Source organism: Epargyreus clarus, unplaced genomic scaffold (assembly GCF_041222505.1).
Source record: "Epargyreus clarus isolate Ecla_fem2 unplaced genomic scaffold, WU_Ecla_fem_2.2 ptg000011l, whole genome shotgun sequence".
Taxonomy (NCBI): Eukaryota; Metazoa; Arthropoda; class Insecta; order Lepidoptera; family Hesperiidae; genus Epargyreus; species Epargyreus clarus.
In genome coordinates, this window is record NW_027332219.1 from 3,133,190 (window position 1) to 3,152,548 (window position 19,359).

A 19,359-nucleotide genomic window follows, 5' to 3' on the forward strand; every position below is an offset into this window, starting at 1 on the left:
ACATCAATATGAAGCTAGAAACATATTCTAGGAGATAACATAAACTTTAAAAACATAAAACATGTACAAAAGTCAAAAACCAAACCTTAATTACTATTTTCATAAAAATACCTAAAAACTCTAATAAAATACAACAAATGCGACCGATAGCGCCATCTACCGTGTCTTATCCCTAAACTTAAAACTTACGTAACTTATATAAACATATTTAGTCAGACTTATATAAACACAAGTTAACTACAATTATTCATAAAATATCGTTAGTCAGTCGCCGACAATCGTACAGTACGTCACAAAGTAATTTTGTAAGTTTTTATTACACCCGTAATCGCAATCGGTCCGCGCAATATATCAAGCCGGTTTACGAACACATCTCTCGTTTACAACCGTCGGGATCGTGCAGGCGTGCGTAAAATGTACGTAAATTTGGTTACATAGACATACGGGAAGCGCTAAAAAATTGGAAAGGTGTATAACTTTTAGGTGCTTTTAGGATAAAATTTGTAAAAAAGGTTACGAGATGTAGGATGGATTTTTATGTGTAAGGTACTTTTTGTATAAGATAACCAATAGCATAGTGGTAAGCTTTAAAAACGTTTGTATACGCCAAACCCTGTTCTTTATCGTAATGCATATAGTATACACACAAATAATATTATTTGTGTTCAGCACAAAGAAGAATAACAGATGTGTCGTTATATTATTGTATGATATTAAGTGCTCGAAAAAGTATACCACTCTGTACGACACAACGTAATTTTGTAAGTTTTATAACACCCGTAATCGCAATCGGACCGCGCAATATATCACACGGTTTACGAACACATCTCTCGTTTACAACCGTCGGGATCGTACAGGCGTGCGTAAAATGTACGTAACTTAGTTAACACGGACATATGAGAAGTGCTAGAAAATTGGAAATGTGTAAGACTTTTAGGTGTTTTTAGGAAATATTGCGTAGGTATATAATATTTAAGAAACAGAATGTATTTTATGTGTTAGATATTTTATGTATAAGATAAACTAAAAAAGATAGATAAATTTATGTTAATAGTAATATGATTATACTGCAAAAGATAAATAAAAGCTTAGTGGTAAGAAAAAATATATATTCATGCTAAATTGTATGTATTTGCATAATTACAGTTGAATACCTTATTAGTGTTCAGTACAAAATAGAATTGTACGCTTGAAAAAACATTTCATTCTGTACGTAACAACTCACAACGCAACTTTGTAAGTTTTATAACACCCGTAATCGCAATCGGACCGCGCAATATATCACCCGGTTTACGAACACATCTCTCGTTTACAACCGTCGGGATCGTACAGGCGTGCGTAAAATGTACATAACTTAGTTTACACGGACAGATGGTAAGTGCACGAAAATTAGGAAGACTTTGAAGGTGCTCTTAGGATATTATGTGTAAAATATTTTACAACACAGGGTGTGTTTTTATGTTTATCATATTTTTAAAAAGTAGCTTAGTCGTAAGCAGTCTTCCTGTTGTCTCAGCTCTGTATAGTAAGAAAATAAAGATTTAAAGCAGTAGTTTATTATTAAAATAGTAATACATGGAGCTAAACATATTACCACCTCCTATTATAGAGTCAGTAAAAATATAATTATTACCTAAACCACCTGAAAAACCTAAAAGTTAAAACCTACATACCTGAGAGCTTTAAAAATCTCAAGTGTGTGAAGTCTACCAATCTGCACTTGGCCAAGGCGGTAGACTATTTCTTAAGCTCCGTATTGTAGGAGATCCAATCCCAACAGTGGGACAGTAAAAATAGACAAAAACAAGAAAAACAAACGCTTTCTATACTCACAGCCCCACACTAGGATTCCCTGTGTCGTGGGTGCCATGGACATACACATAGACGAATACACAAACACCCAGACCCAGAAACAGAAATCTAAATTCATCATTAAGATATTTGTCTGACCGGGGATCGACCCTGGGACCTTTTGCGCGTTAGACCGGTATGAGGTTTTAAGAGTTCCACCTCAAAACAGAAATTTACAACTCACAAGTAAAATCACATAAAGGGTGTTCAAAATTGTAAAATGTAAATAGTACAAAATATTTGTAGCTGTAAATACCCAATAACTGTAAGCAATGCGATTAATTTCATTGTATATGTGCTTCCAAGCGCACAGAATGCAACGTTCTCTCCGTGAATTCCATGCTCAAGTTTTGTGTATTTTTTTACATTTTTGCAATATAAGAGTCTTTTATACAGGATTTTTTCGACTGAATGAGCATGGCTAAATAGGAAATGGAGACTAGTGAAAATGCTTTAAGTTATGATACAGATTTTAGAGTAAATAAAACTCCTTGATAAAGTTAAAAAAAAACTTTTGTCTATTACGGAATCGTGCAATTCGTTTTGGAAAAACAGAGCACCTTGTATCATTTATATACCGCTATCCCGTAGTGTCGCTTATAGGGTTAAAATCCTAATGTATGTTTTGTAAAATCACTTTTCAACACGACTGCCCTGTAAAAAGTATCTAATCGTTTGTTTTGGATAGAGAATTTGGGTATTCCCACTGGAATTTTACTGGCGATTATGAATTATGCAGTTTTATGACGTACACGTACGTACTGATGAGCCTATTTTGTGACATAAGTAAATATAAAAATGTATAGTATTTTAAATGTGTACTTCGTAAAACCACTTCTTGAAGCTGATCCACAAGAGGATGAAGAATTTGGGCATTACCGTCGGAATTTTACTGGCGATTCGGAATTATGCTATTGCATAAAGTGAACCTACTTTGTAAGCACTTGTCATCGCGATTAGCCTCTATAGCAACATAAGTTAATGTATAGTTTTATTTTTAGTTTTAAAAGCACTTGTCCACGCGACTGCTCCACAAAAGTAAACACTAAATACCGATATCGTTTGTGTTTTGGATGAGGAATTCGGGCATTACCGTCGGAATTTTACTGGCGATTCGAAATGAAGATTTATTGGAACTAATAAAGCGTTGCTTTCTCTTGTTTGAGTTTTGATTGAACGTTTTGAATGAGGGCAATCGATATCCATTACTGGAATATGAAATCGTATAGTACAATAGTCAAATCGTTTGCTAGGCTTGATTCCCGGATACAAAAAATGAATGAAATGATTTTTATAGCACTCTGTGACCTAAACCCGCATTTTAGCCACGCTTTTCCGTGTCCAAAGTAGCCGATTTTTACACCGTGCGAATGTCAATAGACTACCCTCACAGTTGTAAAAAATAAACATCGCTATGAAGGTTTCATACTTTTAAATGTCATTTGACAATTAAAAGTTAATAAGGATTACTTTGTTTAAAGGAATTATTGTGTTAATATTTTATTTTGGGTGTATTTACGTTCTTGACAATGTGTACCTATATCTTAAGCAATCGCATCACTGCAAGTGTAACTGTATTGAGTTTTATTGTTTCTTTTAATTGTTTATTTTCGCTGCACGTCAAAGTAGTTTATACTTAAATTAGGAATCGTTATCATTATTATAATACTACTCTAGTAGAAACTCGATTAAGCGAAGTGTTTGTTGTCGTACGGCAATCAGATTGTCGAAAATCTGGATAATTGAGTTTATGAAGAAAAGCTATTTGACCCGACTGAGTAAGGTAATGTTTTTTTTTTATTCCTTGGCATGCCAAACGATTTCACGAATTTTGATATATTATTATGTGTCGTTGGATTCATTTACATTGCGGGAATAACATTAGCAATATTTTTAAGCAATCGAGTCTTTGGTTTTTATAGTAACTTTCTAGTAGCGATTTGTAGATTGTCGTCGCCAAATCGCGATGTAGCATCGATGCAATCGCCAAAACGCGAATCGCCGATGCTAAATGTAGCTGATCTACAAGTCATTACAAAGTTATAGTCCACGTAAAACTGCTAGTAGCTCTGAATGTAGACATGAATCGCGTCGCCATAGCAAATTGTATGACTACACTTGCTCGCAACAACTTCAGAGCCGACTTTATCATTAGTATTATTAAATTATGTGATTGCTTACAATACTTTTTTTAATAATAGATTTAGGTGGAGCCATTGGTCTAGACGCCACTTATCATTTAAAGATGTATCATTATCATCATTAGTATGTATGTAGCCTAAATGGTTTCATGGATTTTGACGAATGGGTGCTGTTAGATTTGTCTTTATCACAAGAGCACAATAATAGAATAGGCCAACCCATGAGTTTTTAAGCCGAAAATATTAATAATGACTAAATTTTCTAAATCAAGACTTCATCAAGTTTCAATGGTTGTGGTAGTGTCACGTTTTTCGTTGCTTTTTTTTATTTTCATAATTTTAATTGCAATCATTTTTAAGTTTTCCTTTATTTCAAAATAATTATCATTTTTTTTTATTGCTTCAAAAGTATAAGCGGGTTTATGTCACACGAGCTATAAAATAGTATACGATACTTGTGACATAAGTAGCCTACTATGTGCACGGCGTTTAGCACCCTCGCTGCGCTCGGGCGCTAACTTCACGCCGTGCAAAAATAGGCTACTTTGGCCACGCGTATCGTAATGTACTATTTTTTTCATTTTATTTTAACTTGTGTTCAGGGTTTTTGGTTACGTTGATTTTTAGGTTCGATAACTAGTAGTTGAGTTTGAAAGGGTGTTTCTGGAATTTACGACACAAAAATTGTAGAATTTATGAATTTAAAATAGAATAGACTTTTTTGTACTCTATAATCACGTATAGTCTACATAAGTCTGACGATAAGGAGTCCCTCTTAGTGAAATGTATAATCTACCGCAAACAGAATTAAACTAATCATTTCCATTTAGAACTGGAGTTCTGCCTAAAGCCGATCACAGAAACCTACGTTGTGTCTCTTGAAAACAAAGACAGTCACTTCATATATCAGCCAGCTTAAGCTAATTTGGTATTTTAAAAGTTTGCAACACCACACTCTTCAAACCAAAACACTAAAACATAGCTGTTATAATGCAGAAATATGGCGCTGGTAGAAAGAGAACATAACCACTAAGAGTCTTACCACACAAATGTATTAAGTTCATGAAACATAGACTCCCGTATCGATTATACATCGTGTTTGCTTTTCATTGAACGCTAGCATTGGCTAGCGGAGCTTATGATTGAGTTGCAACCATCGATGTACTATGCACATATATACGTACCAGTTTTGGGTTTACTTAGCATGAAATTTGAATAACTTTGTAGTAGTTTAGTTCGGAATGATGCATTGGAGTAGTACAGTTAGTTTCCGTCAAATTCCTATATGCAATACAAGCTCAATACTAGAGTTTGCGAAGCATTTCTTAAGCGTTAATCTTAACATAATATAAAACAAACATTAAATCCCTATTATATCCCCATAGGATTATAGTGAAATAGGTACTTTATATTTCTAACCAGAAAGCCAAATACAAATACAAAATTCATACAGAATTTCAACCCAATATTGTCCCACTGCTGGGTAGGGGTCCCCAGAGAGTGAGACGGCTTTAGCTTAGTCCACCGCACTGGTCAAGTGTGAGTGCGTGGACTTCACATAACTTTGAGTAGCTCCTTTTTGCAAAAGAACTCTCAGGCGTGGAAGCTCCCAATGTTCTTTCACTGCAAGTATCAAATCAAATCAAATCATTTTTTTTATTCAATATAGATTCTTTGCTTTTTGAATGTCAATACAAACAAAATGTACCACCACTGCACAAGTGCACAAGGTGTTTTGTTATGGAGAAGAAGCGGCGAAAGAAACTCCATAACACACATCTTTTAAGAAAATGTTTTTAACAATGTTAAACTTAACCTAATGGTACATGTGGAGCTGGAACTACTCCAGATAATTAATTTCTAATATGCACATAATTTTAAAAAAATCAGAGCGTGGCTGGGATTCGAACTTCGGACTCCTAATTTAAAGGCTAAGATTCAACCACAAGGAAATTACTGCTTTTTGATTAAGAGTCATTTTTAGTTCTGGCAATACACCCATTTTTATTGAATTATTTTTAGTTTTGGCAACATTTTTCGGACATTGACCCGACACAAGTGCGGTTCAATCAAACTCTTGATTGAAAACGGCCCGCAAAGCAATCGAGATATCTCATACAATACTCTAATTATTGAGTATCATTGAATCAATTGAGAATTGATAAAATGTATGAATTATGATACTGTTTGCGTGTAGCTTTAATGTGTGTTTTTCTAGTGTTTTATGTTACATAAATAGAAATTGACCTTACATTTAATGATATTGAGTGGTCATTTCTATCTATTGATTTTAATCGACAAACATATATTCAAAGATGCCAGTATGGTTTGAGTGTGGAGGTACCACCGCCATACGTATCTAAGTGGCGCAGTTTTTTTATAGTTATTCCAAACGTTAAGGCAGAGGGGCTTCCTGGTGGAAAGCAGTCATCGTCGCCTATGGACATTTGCAACACCAGAGGAGTCGCCAATGCATCGTGCGCTTTAAACTTCTTGCGTTTCAGTGGAAGGGAGTGTATGGAGCAAAGATAAGTATAGATATCTCACCGCCATGTAAATGAAGGAAGCCATAAAATGGCCTAAACAGCTGACAATTCGTTCAGCCATTTAATGGCTGTCATGATGTAATTTGAGCGGAACAATGCCGATCTGTAATTAGATATTCCTACCCGAGGTCGGCTACAGATATGCCACTATCCTGAAGACTAAGCTGAAACGCCTCAGAAAAGTAGGTATATCTCCCTTACCACACCCTTCAAATCAGAACACAACAGGACTTAACATTGCTGTTATAGACAGTGTCAATAACAGCAGTGTTAAAATAGATGTGGTGCTGAAGCTTTTGTTTTCTTAAGGACTAAATAAGAACGTCATATCACACAGCCGGTAAACTTCACAAAACTCTAAGTACCTTTTTTTGAAGTCATGAGATATTTCTTTCGTGATTACATAAATTCTTTAATATATATAAAGTCTAACAATTCTCACTTTGCCCGCGCGGTTGACTATTACCTAAACCCCACCCTTAGAGGAGACCCGTGCCCAGCATTGGGTCAATAATGGGTCGATGATGTGACTATGTACCTACTTATATAGTAATAAATATTGCTATACCGACAAGGTCTTTAATTATGTTATAATTGTAATTTACATAATTTTGTAATACATCTTAAGGAAACATTTCCAAACAAAACATTTTCGACTTTTTCATCTTTATTATATTTTTATTATATCATAATTCGATCGCCACATTTCAAATTCATCGGAAAGATATGTAAAATCCCCAATCAAACACCTATGTAATCCTGAGATTTACATAATCCGTGATCATATTGTTCACTTTAACAAAGCGGCTTAAACGGTGTAAAATTTAAGCCATTTTGAGCCATTCAACACTATAAACCAGGTAGTTCTTATAAATGCTGTACTTAAGTAAATAAGGGCTGACCACACTGCGTATAAATCCACGTCGGCTTTAATAGTCGGTCGTTACCACCAACTGTTACTACTGGAACTCGATCGTAAAATTCGAAAGCGATTTCGGTTCGAATTATGCAAATGGGATATAATCTCGGTGCGTTTTCTTTTATTATCAATTTTCGGTCGGTTTCCGGTTTCGGTTAATGAGCACCATCGTAGTAATGTTCGGTACGTTTTATTGCGTTAATGGGTAAGCTTTTATCGTGTATGCTCGCGGTTTTAATGACTGAACGAAAATAGGACAGGTAATTAGCATTTTAAAGGGAAATCGAAAATTATATTAAATTTAAATTTGCTTCTTTGTATAATATGTATGAAAATGACGGAAAATATAAAAAACGGAGATTATGCTTACGCTATTTGAGTTACAAACATTACCTATTAAAAAAATATTACTGGAACACGCATGTAATGCAGTAATGAGATAGTGTTCAGGCGTACATTGCGTCGTGGATTGGATCTCTAACTGCTTAAATGATGCTATTGATATCTAAATGATTAAATAATATTTATAATTAAAGATAATTGGAACAATATTAATATGTCTTTCTGGGTCTGTGTGCACTGTTAATTTGTATGTACGACAAAGAAAATTTATAATAAATATTATTATGCGTCTTGATTTTAAAACGCAATCTTAATTGACTTATTTATAATTTACTTAAATAACCATGACATATATTATTATTTCAACACTAAAGTATTATATTTACTTGCAATAAAAAGCGGAATATCGATCGAGTTATCATCGAGTTCCAGTAGTACCTGTGATAACTAGGGTTTTATGTTATAATTTGTCCACGAACTAACTCCTCGTGGAGATTATGGGCTCTATCGTTTAGATGAGAGCTTGATAAAGCCATATATTTCATGGGCTATTGTTACCCATTCAATGCAGATTCTATGGGGTCGGCTTTATTGCAAGACCCGTACTAAAATCTGAAGCTACTAGGCTTGCGGGTTATGTTTTTATGGTTTTCATGTTAACTTGGTAAGATTAAGGCAGATGTTTTTTATAATTCAGTGGCAAATAAGCATGCAGTTCACCTGACAGAATTTTAAAGTAATACATCTTTAAACACGCCATAAAACAGAAAAGTAGAAGTGAAACTATTTTTGTAACGGAAACGGTTTCGTTACGATGACGATATTTAATTATTATCGATTAGATATGGCATGATATGGTATTGATATTTTTATGTCAGATCTCCCGATTTTTTAAACTATATAAGTTATTATATTGTAGGTCCCATTGAAATTGGTTGACTCATTATGCCTAATAATATTAATTCACAAAAATATTTCTTTCATTTTTAAAAATAAAATGAAATCAAACATTTCTTATTATTATGAAAAAACATTGTAAACTTCAATTACGATCGAGTTTTAATCGAGTTTCATTCCAATTACAATCGAGAACCGGTAGTAACACCGATTGAGTTCTATGGGGTTTTATGATATAATTCGGCCATAAACCAGCGGACAGCACTATCAAGGATCCATGGGGTTAGTGATTATGGGTTTTATCTGGCGGTTAGATCTTAGATAGTTATATTTCATGGTACTTTATGACGCAGTAGTCTATTGTTTAGTTGTTCTGAACTTAATTTGTTCCAGATTAAGATAATTTGGTGGATGAAGGTGCGTTTATATAGACGCGGATAATATTTTTAGTTATTAAATAAATTGCAAAAGCCGAATGTTTATGCATAATTTTATTACCTTAACCTTTTTAAACTGGGTATTTAATTTTTAATAATAATCTTCAATTTATAGTTTCGTATATTTGAGTTCATCAATCAATTCTTCTATCTCTGTCTGTCTGTCTATCTTTCTATTAGGGGTAAGGTAAAAAACTTCTGTCTCTCAATCTATGCTCCTGTATTGGGGGTGAGGTTAAAAATATTCAAATATTTTTAAATGTCTAATGTGGAGCCCTCCACACGTACTCGTAATTCAAACATAAAAAAAAAAATAAGTATTTCGTTCCTGTTTTTATATTTGCCTTTATTTGACTTATTTAATAGGAAACCACAAAACAATGCAATAGAAATTACTAAGTTTTATGCTTTGCATGTTACCATTTTTGTGTTTTTTTAGGTATTTTGTTTAGTCTTTACTCTTTTATAGTAGCAAACACTGCAAGTTAAGTTAAATATTGTAAAGTTAACCGACTTAGAAAATTCCGGTGCACTCCGGTTTCCGTCGACGATAACGTCTTTACACAGAAGACTTATGGTTTAAGGTTAGTCAAGTTAAACCTAGGGTTTATTCCTTCGGTTCTTATTCTTAGGACTTAGGTTTAAGTTTTTCTGCTAGAAAGAAAGAAAGAAATATTTATGTGTTAAAATTCTAGAACTTAATGCGGCATAAATAATAATAAACATAACTAAAAAAAATCAGAACATTGCTGCAGTAAAATCCTTACTAATATTATAAATCCGCAAGTAACTCTGTCTGTCTGTCTGGTTGTCTCTTCTTCACGCCCAAACCACTGAACCGATTTTAATGAAATTTTGTACAAAGATAGTCTGAGACCCGAGAACGGACATAGGATAGTTTTTATCCCGGAAATTCCACGGGCACTAGGGATGGCGATCTAAGATCGATTAATCAGAGAATCGATCTTTTGGACCCAAAACATCGATTATTTTAATCGATTGAATCGTAAACTATGCATTTTATCAAGTGATGATCTTTAACAAAGTTCGAGGTACGTTTTATGTATGTTAGTATGTTATATTATTTTCTTTTAAACGGGGAGAAGCCGCGGGCAAAAGCTAGTTAAACATAAAGATGCATGGCAAATTTCAGCTCAATCGGATACTGGGAAGTGAGTGAAATTTAGCTTGCAAGATTTCCTTACAAACACCGGGACAGGTGAATCTAAATAAGAGCTTGTAAAGAGGGTCCACATTCAGCCTCAACGCGGCGAACCACGGCCACAAATTTGATTATAGTCTGATTCATAATTAGGTGTCCAAAATGTAAACAAAGGTGTTGTCCTATCAAGAAAATATGTTTCAAATGGTAGTTTCTTATTTTTGACAATATTAAATTCATACAACAATAATAAAATAATAATCTAAATAAATTAAGATCAATTCAAAAATTCAATTTCTAATATTTATATTACCTCAATTTCGTTCCATACAGTAATAATAATAAAAAACAAGGTTTATGGTAGAAAATTAAAACGTGATAATGGCAACACAATCGGAACCCAAGACGTTTCTTGTGCAGTCATTTTTAAGTTTCGTAGCTGATGTTATTCATTTTCGTGATTGTAATCAAACTCGAATGTATTATCGTTTTCATAGCGCGTTTGTTAAATTGTGAATATTTGTAAAGTTTTCGTTTTTTGTAGAGTTTGTTAAAGTTTTTGTTTCTTGTTAATTTTGACAGTGACATTTGTTTGTTTACATTTTGGGCACCTAATTATGAATCAGACTATAGTACACGGTTCTTTAAGAAATTGTTGTCCCACTACTGGGCGTGGGTCTCTTGATTTTTAAGTAGCAGACGAGCATGCAGTCAATCTGATAAGTGGCCACTGCCGCCCAAGGATCCAAGATCAACCGTATATAAGATGAGTCTTACCTATATTCGACTACAGATGCGCCTCTACCCCTGAGGACTAAGCTGGAACGCCGCGGATAAGAATGTCATCCTTACAACACTCTTATGTGGAATTCATGCTCGTTTACTACTTCAATGTTATAAAAAATTTTGAAAATAGCAAGTCTATTCCAGCCTTTACTCATAAAAATATATGTAGAACTCTTTAGTATTTATAGGAACTTACGAAGCTGCATAACATTCAGTGTAGTCAATTTACCTGAAACAAGAACAAAAACAACATTAGTTTCTACAAAATACAAAATTACCTTAGGTACGACAAAATGTCAATTTCATAAATATACACTAAAGTATAGCCAAAAATTCAAACATATAAGTCCACATACAGATCAAAAATATAATATAAATCTAGAATGGTAACCACAAATTTCATACTTCTTCAAATAACAGTAAACCAACAAATAATTTGATATTACGAATAGTCACTAATTCAAACATATATCCACATATAGATCAAAAAGATACACGAAACAATGGGGTGGTAATAAAATAGACCCCGCTGTGCGACGGACAAAGGATTTACTTTTGATGTATATAAATTAATGTCTCAAAATGACGACGTATTAAACTCACTTATGCCCGCAACTTTGTACTTGGATTAGTATTGTAACATAATTTGTTGCGAGGACTTACAAAATAGAGGCCAAATGCTATTTTTTTTGTAATATAAGAGTAGCAATCGACCACGCTTTCCATGATCCGTTGCCACGCCCTTCAAATCAGAACACAGCAGCGCTTAACACTGCTCTTAACACGGATAGGTGTGGCGTTGGTGCTTCCGGAGTTTTGTATAATAGTTGCAGACGAGCATGTAGTCCACCTGATGGTAAGTTGCTACCGCCGCCCATGGGCATATGTTATCAACCCCAGATAGGATTAGATATTCCTACCTAAGGTCGGCCACAGATGCGCTACTCCTGAGAACTAAGCTCGAACACCATTTAAACCGGAACATAGCAGCGCGTATTGCTGTTATTAGGCAGAAATAGGTGTGGCGGTGGTGGCGCCGGAGTCGAACCACAAAAGTTCTACCACTTTTTAAAGGTAGAATCCTTTACTACATGCTCGTGTGTCACTTGCAATAAAAAGTGTGCAAAACATAACTAAAATGCCTTAATGCTCGGAGGTGTACGGTAGTAAAAACACTTCCCGTTTCGTTGCCAAACGGATAGAGGTAGACTCGCGTGAAATTTTAAATTTTAAATGGCTTGAGGTGACCATGGTTTGGCTGTTAGGATAATAAGCATGAAGAAGATTTTGAAATTCCTAAATAATGTAAAAACACTTCTACTGTTTCACTGTTTGAAATGAAGTGTTAACGCAAATAACGTATTTTTTCTACTTTCTTTGAATGAAGTCCGCGTGTGACGTCACGTTTCTACGTTGTATAGAAAAGTCTGGAAGGTACCTATGTGTGTCATAGGTATACAAATTAAAATTGAAATATACTTAAAAAATGGGCTAACAACTGTGTAAAAAAATGTAACGCCCATTTTATAAAAAAATGTGATTGCTACTGCTAAATAGTATATCCGCAGTAGGTTTTAGGGTTCCTTACCCAAAGGGTAAAAACGTAACCCTATTACTAAGCTTCGCTGTCTGTCTGTCCGTCCGTCTACAGGGCTATATCTCCGGAACCTTAATACATAGACACCCGAATTTTTACAGAGGATGCATAACGGTGGCCGCTATAACAACAAATACTAGAAATAAAATAAAGTTGAGTATTAAAGGGGTACATACAACAAACCGGTAGTTTTCGGCATTTTTCGATCTAACTACTAACTATTTTTTATAATCCGTTTACTACTATGACTACTATTATAATAAATACAAATAAGAGCAATAAAACCTATTTTAATATGGTTATTTTATAAAAATATGTAAAATATAAAGAACTTCTGGGGGTACGGAATCCTCCATGTGCGATAAGCTCGTACTTGGCGAATTATTAAAGTTAAATTCTATTACGGTAAAACCAATCCTAGTTACAGTATGACTAACACTCATTATCATTAAACCTATCCAGTGATCCACTGCCAAATATCGACATTTGACTACTTAATATTAGAAGATATATTTTGATCTTTGGGTAAAACTGGATAGGTTGATTATTAACAACGGATAACCAATTCGTGGTCACCCTACGTGAGTACTGGTTAACCATTAGGCGCGACAAGTTATCCGGAATCTCGCGGGCTTTGCCAGTGTTTCGGATGCAACATGCAAATTGCGAGGCTTGTTACATGTTACCGTAACATACGCGGTTTTTGGCAATGTTATATTTTAGAACTATAAATATAAAGAAAGAGTTATATTTTATAAGTAGTGGTAACAGAAAATATATGTTATTAAAAAGTATTATATATATATGTAAAGTATATATTATATATGTTATTAAAGAGTATTCTTGTAAATGTAAGATTATACTGTACCGTAAGTATCGTAACCGTAACTTACGCGGTTTATGGCAATGTTATATTTTAGAAGTAAATATACATTACTCGTATAGTAAACTAACGATAAACTAGCTTTTACCCGCGGATTCACTCGGGAATGGTACATTTTTTCGGGATAAATGGTACACCATAGGGTACATAGTGGTTTGGATAAGAACGTATCCTTATCTAAACCACTATGTGTACAAAAGTTCATAAAATTCGGTTATGTAGTATGTAGTGTAGCAATTAAAGTCTATTGTGACGTCATGCTCTTATTGTCCCACTGCTGAGTTAGCATCTCGTCTTACAATGAGACTTAAAGCTATAATCACCACGATGTTTTAATTGAAAGGTGGTAGAACCAATATGATTCAACCGGAGAGGTATCACCGTCACACCAATTTCTTGTGGAAAGCGTTTCGGTAGAAGGGTGTGGATACCGGCTGACTTACATATGAGGTGACCCATCTTAGTCCTCAGTGGCAACGCATCTGTGTTCAGTTTCAAGTAGAACCTTCTATATGAAGTTAATTTTAAAGTCATCTTTAATTTTTTCAAACTTGTTGAAATATCCAAAAATCTTTTGAAACGTTGAATCCGTTTTGATTTATATCAGTACTTAACCCAGATGCGAAAAATACGACAAATGCGCCAAAATTCGTCTAATATCGTTGAAAAATATCCTTAATACATTTAGAGCTTAGTTTTAGATTAATAGTTAGATTTTTTAAAATAGAAGTAGCAAAATGCAGTCCACCTGGTAAGTGGCTACTGCCACCCATGGACTTCTGTAATCAACCTTAGATAAGGTTAGATTCCTTCCTGAGGTCGGTCACAGATCCGTCGCTACCCCTGAGGACTATGGAATGCCTCGAAACAGTATGTCTCCCTTACCACACCCTTCAAACTAGAACACAGCAGCGGTTAACACTACTATTATAAGGCAGAAATAGGTGTGGTGTTAGTGCCGCTGGAGTCGAACCACAAAGAGTTCTACCACCTTCACCTGACTACCTAAAATTCCTCGTTAATTCAGAAAAAAACACAGTTTAAGACTGTTTTCTTTTCTCAGCTGGATCGAAATCGATAAAAATTCAATTCTCTGTAACGAGTCCATTCGACCTACGGGTCTCGAGTCTCTCTATTTGAGTCTACTTAATTTCGTATAAAAATGTCGGATTAGCATAAGGTTCTTAGGTTGGCTACACACTTTGTAAGTCAAATTTTATTGAAGGTACTCATTTTTGTATTTAAATTATTATAAATGTAAGGACCAGGTGGTGCTTGCGTAATTGATGATGATGTTTGTACTTATGCTAGAATTCCGGGTTCGATTCCCGGTGGGAGCAAAACACTTGATCGTCACAGGTAATAATAATATTATGGCTTTTGATAGGGAACTTAATTCCCTAATACAAAAATTTCTAATTTTAATTAAATTCCCGGCAAAATAATTGTTTATGTTATTTTTCTGCTTTCAGTAGCTTTGTTTATGTTCAGTGATTCAGGATAAATGTAATATGAATTATTCCAAAACATATATCATATACAACTCGTAAATAAACATGTCATTTTTAAACGATTATTTGTACTTTTCCATTTTGTGAGAAATTCATAATAATTAAGTATCTGATGAAATTAATTATTAATTTTCATAAATTTTAAATTAATTAGTTAACATACTAATTACATTTACATGCTTATATACTTAGCGGTTTGTTCTCAAATTATTTAGTAGATTTTCCATATTTATCATTACTTACAAGCATTTATTAAGTACATTTTCAAGTTAAAGTAAAAGTTAAAATATATAATAAATGCATTTTTTCTACTATTGAATTTTAAAAAAGGTGCACCACATAACAGCAACATAAATCGCATCGTGTGTAACCACCCTACAGCGCAGACCGCCTTTACGGAATCACACCGTAAAACGTCACTAAAACCTTGAATTTGTAAATAAAATCATTATTTAAGCTGCCATAAAGATAAAACTGAAGCTCCGTAACGCCCACTTTACAATTCCAATTTCTGATTTTGATTTCCAACTGGGAAGCTTTTGTTTTTTGACTTTACGGCGGATTAAAGTGAATAAATGGAACGGTTACATCCCTACCTTATCCGTTTAACGTAAACCATTTTAATCCGCTATATAGCGTGCTATGCTATTCGTGCTATATAGCATGCTATGTTATATACTGAGATACAAAAAAGAAGATGAACTGTGCACGCTTTGTTTTAGGTTCATTTGCATGCAGATTGCGTTATAACTTCTGTATTAGTAAACGAGAATACAGTCCACCTGATGGGAAGTAGCAACTGCCGCTCGTGGACATCTGTAATCAACTTCAGATAGGATTAGAGTACTACCTTAGGTCGTCCATAGATTTGTTACTATTCCTGAGGACTAAGTTGGAATGTCTCGGTATATCTCCTTTACCACGCCATGATGGTAAGATAATTTAAGTTAACGTAATTTTAAGTTCGAAGGTCGAAGGGTGTGATAAGGGAGACATACTTTTCCGAGGCGTCCCAGCTTAGTCCTCAGAGGTAGCGGCGCATCTGTGGCTTACCTTAAGTAGGAATCTAATCTAGAGAAAGGTTATCTAGAGAAGAGACGTATATTTGCGATAGGCACTTACTATAAAAAGGAATGCATGCTCGTCTGCTACATCTATATTATAAAAGTGAGAGACAGACGATGCGTTGCAATACACTCAAACGCACCTTTGACCGACTTTAAAACAGCAACAAAGTCAGACACGACCAGTAAAAATAAAAATAAAACCAAAATAAAACTCGACATTCAATACCTTCCAACGTTGTCGTCACCGCTATTAACCTACATTTCAGGAAATTGAAACTAAATCCTGAAATTCCCAGGGAATTTCCCGATATGTAGCTGAGCGTGTGACAAAAGTTTTCCCAGTCAATATATCACTCGTGTTCTAAAAATATAATCCATCAATTGTTTGTCACTATGCGCTATGACATGGGGCTCTTCAAAAAGGTGCAAAAAGAGCTCTCATCCAAAGCCGGTGATGCATTGGCGACTCCTCTGGTATTGCAAATGTCCATAGGCGACGTTGGCTGCTTTCCATCAGGTAGCCCGTCTGCTTAATCGTTAGGTAAGACAATAAATATAAGTCACACTTTTAGAATTATTTTTTTGCAAATAATAAGAGAAAAATGCATTTAAATCAGGACCGTTGTAGTCAATTTCTTCTTAAAGTTATATACTTACTTTGTATGTCCTCGTATAAGTAGCAATTATTATAAGAGCAAAAACACTATTGGTTAAAAATAGATATTACTCATTTTTTTTGTTTTCTAGGGGGGAAACCTTCGAAAGGGTAATGATGCCGGGTACCGGTGCCGTGGGAGCGACACAGAGTTATGTGGGATTCTTATCGCACTAAAACCCAGTAATACCCCCGGTGGCCGTCCTCGGCGCTGCGTAAAGGACTCCGGGATCTCCAGAGGAACGCAACCAGAATAGATATTATTACTCTTACAATTCAGTTGAATCCAACGACACTTCATATTTTAAAATCCAACATATTGAAAGTAAGATTAATTTTTTTGAGTGTATGTCATATGTATGTTACATTCTTTGGCATATCCTACAAACGAAATGACTTGACGGATTTTAACACATGAGGTGTTTTTGGATTCGTCTAAATTGTGGGAGTAACATACGAAGTAGAGGCCGAGTTATGTATCTAAGCAATGTACTACCTCAATGACATATAATTTTCGACACGCCAGCGCGACAAAACCACAAGCCAAGTCACTCGAGAAGGACAATTACAAAGGCCCTGTTCTAAGGTTTTTAAGGCATTAACGTTACAGCAATTAGAAATTTAATTTGCGAAGGGAGTCCGACTTAAGGGTTGATGGCAAATTGGATGCCGTGGCGCGGAAACGGTCCAATTTGTTATTTGGGACGCAATAATTATGTCATTTTGTAAATATACCATTTAACATTGTCTTACAAAGGTAATCGCTTTTATTAATATTAATATTATGCGGACGTTATTATGCCAAAGTGAGCAAGTTAATTCATACTAGAAATTGTCAAATTTCAAGTTTTGATAAATAACATTTGGATAGATTGAATATTAATAATGGGATTGATTATTAATGAAAATAATGATAGCAGATTTTCTACAAGGTTTTAAGGTATATTTTTTTGGGAAATTTACTATTTCAGAACCCTCGATAATTCAAATACTGATAACTGATTTTGGAACAGGAATGGGAAATTTAAATATTACCTACCTACCAATATAAATCCATATTATCTATAAGTTTTACAAGCGTCACTAGAAGATTTCTTTGGCTAATTATTCACCACAAGTAGACATACATAATATATTTGACAAATCAATAGCACAAATGTGGGATTCAAACTTGGGTCCCCTAGATTCAATATCAACAAATTTTTTAGTCTATTTTAATTAGGAAAATTTATATATGCAGTTTGAAGAACGCGTGTTATTATAAGATCTTTATCTGATGTTTTACCAGAAGCACATCTATTAGGAATCTAATTAAATACTCCGTCTACGACTGTGTTTAACCCTTATCTATAAATCTCGCATATCCACTTAAGAATTGTAGGCGTGGCTATACAAGATTTTATCTGATGTCTAATCAGACGCACATTTACTAATCATCTATTTAATTACTTTGTCCATGTATGTCTGTCTATGTACCTAACAAGTATTTCAGCTTTACAATAACTATATTCCTGTGTTGCGGTTTTAAGGGAGTGGTAAGGGAGACATACTTATCCGAGGCGTTTCAACTTAGTCCTCAAGCGTAGTGACGTATCTATAGCCGTACCTCAGATAGGACTTTTATCTTATCTATGATTGATTACAGATGTTAATGGCAGCTACTTACCATCAGGTGGGTTGCATGTTCGTTAGGTACTTATTTTTATAATATAGGAGCAGCAGACGAACATGCAGTCCACTTGATGGTAAGTGGCTACTGCCGCCCATAAACATCTGTAATCAACCCCACATAGGTTTAGATATTCCTACCTGAGGTCGGTGACAGATACGCCGCTACAGGACTAAGCTGGAACGCCTCGGAAAAGTATGTCTCCCTCCCACCCCTTCAAAACAGAACATAGCAGCGCCTCACACTGCTGTTATTAGGCAGAAATAGGTGTGGCGGTGGTGCCGCTGGAGTCGAACAACAGAGGGTTCTACCACCTTCAACTACTTTAGCTAGCTACTTCTATATTATAAAAATATCTCGGTGCCGGTTGTTCAGTAGCCATTTACCATCAGTAATACTTTATACTAGTTCGCTACCTTCTTATATTACAAGTAATTAATTAAAAAATCAAAAAACCCGACTGCACTATAAAAGCAAAAGTAAAATTTCCAAAAACGGTGAAATAGGCGTTTTATTATTTTTCTCCAGAAAGCCAAATACGTAGTTTCATAGAATGTATCTGCTTCAAAATCAAAAGATGTTCAAACATTATTATCCTATTTTATCCACGTAGTGCTCATTTACACTATATAAATAACCTATGAGTAAAATTTCGAGAACTCTAAAGTTCAGCGGTTTTCCCTTGCGTTGATCTTTATCACAGAAACTAAATGAGTAGTGCATTTAGTCAGACAGTCATCTCGATGTGTTTTATATATGTCTATATTATACTTATAATGTGTAATATCTTTTAAGTTCCTTTATTTTGATATCCTACTAGATAGGTTTGGTTAAGTTTTTTAAAACGTGTCACTATTTCGCAAAAACAATTCACCATTTACACTCCTAAAATATAT

The 19,359-nt window shown here is 34.6% G+C and overlaps 1 protein-coding gene across 5 annotated transcripts in view; it reads right to left on the reverse strand.

The window, feature by feature from the left end:
- Positions 1 to 19,359, reverse strand: part of LOC140745854 (uncharacterized) — a 500,815-nt gene that overhangs the window by 108,353 nt on the left and 373,103 nt on the right. The gene's annotated exons all lie outside the window — the stretch shown is intronic.